This window comes from Drosophila novamexicana, unplaced genomic scaffold, assembly GCF_003285875.2.
Source record: "Drosophila novamexicana strain 15010-1031.04,08,12 unplaced genomic scaffold, DnovRS2.1 tig00002385-arrow-arrow-pilon, whole genome shotgun sequence".
In the NCBI taxonomy this organism is placed as follows: Eukaryota; Metazoa; Arthropoda; class Insecta; order Diptera; family Drosophilidae; genus Drosophila; species Drosophila novamexicana.
Window position 1 is genome coordinate 48548 of NW_020824991.1, and position 1656 is coordinate 50203.

At 27.4% G+C, this 1656-nt stretch overlaps 1 pseudogene; it reads right to left on the reverse strand.

The window, feature by feature from the left end:
- Positions 1–473: 473 nt before the first annotated feature.
- On the reverse strand, positions 474–1632 carry LOC115769146 (annotated as a pseudogene).
- Positions 1633–1656: the final 24 nt, after the last annotated feature.

The following is a 1656-nucleotide window of genomic DNA, read 5'->3' on the forward strand; positions in this document are numbered from 1 at the left end:
TAATAATCCAATTGCTAGTATTGCGTAAATCATCCCTAAAGACCCAAAAGTTTCCTTTTTACCTGATTCTTGACTAATAATATGGGAAATTATCCCAAATCCAGGTAAAATTAAAATATAAACTTCTGGGTGGCCAAAAAATCAGAATAAGTGTTGGTATAAAATTGGATCTCCTCCTCCGGCAGGGTCGAAAAATGAAGTGTTAAGATTTCGGTCTGTTAATAATATTGTAATAGCTCCCGCTAAAACAGGAAGTGATAATAGAAGTAAAAGAGCTGTAATCACAACAGATCAAACAAATAAAGGTATACGGTCTAGAGTAATTCCTGAAGATCGTATATTAATTACTGTTGTGATAAAATTTACAGCTCCTAAAATTGAAGAAATTCCTGCTAAATGTAAAGAAAAAATAGCTAAATCTACAGAAGCTCCCCATGAGCAATTCCTGCGGATAAAGGTGGGTAAACTGTTCAACCTGTTCCGGCTCCGTTTTCAACTATTCTTCTAACTAATAATAATGATAAAGCAGGGGGTAAAAGTCAAAATCTTATATTATTTATACGAGGGAAAGCTATATCAGGAGCTCCTAATATTAAAGGTACAAGTCAATTTCCAAATCCTCCAATTATAATTGGTATAACTATGAAAAAAATTATAATAAAAGCATGGGCTGTAACATTACATTATAAATTTGGTCATCACCAATTAAGGCTCCGGGGTGTCCTAATTCAGCTCGAATTAAATTCTTAATGATGTTCCAACTATTCCTGCTCAAGCCCCGAAAATAAAATATAATGTTCCAATATCCTTATGATTTGTTGAAAATAATCATTGTCGCGATTAAGTGGCTGAAGTTAGGCGATAGATTGTAAATCTATTTATAAGAAATTTTCTTCTTAATCATTGATTAGTAATTTATTAATTGGTCTTATAGTCAATAATGACATCAAACTGCAATTTTGAAGGAGTAATTTTTACTAAGGCTTAAAGGATTCCCTATATTTACAGCTTTGAAGGCTATTAGTTTTATTTAACTTAAAGCCTTTAACCTAAAATATAGAATAAAATATTGAAATTATAAATAATCCAAAAATAGAAAGAAATGTACAAATTAAGTATAATTTTATACTAAAATTATTGATTTGGGTGTTAATAACCCAGTTATTTTCGTAATAATTTAGTATAAATGCTGAATAGCAAATTCGGAGATAAAAAAATAATGTGATTAAAGTTGATATTAATAGAATTATTAATTGAAAATATTGGTTACAAAAAGTTAATTGTTGAATTACAACTCATTTTGGTAAAAATCCTAAAAATGGGGGTAATCCACCTAAAGATAAAAAATTTATGAATAAAGTAAATTTTATAACTTTTCTTTGTATAAATCATGAAATAATTGATTTAAATGAAATTTAAGATAAATATAAAAAGTTAAAATGAATGATAAAAAAGAATAGAATAAAAAAATAAATTATTCAAATTGATTATTAATTATTAATGCTCTTAGTATTCAACCTAAATGATTAATTGAAGAAAAGCTATAAGTTTTCGTAAAGAAGTTTGGTTTAAACCTCCAATTGCCGATAATTACGGAAAGAATTACACAAGTAATAAATTTTTTAAATTTAAATAAGAATTATATTAAAGGGGCAA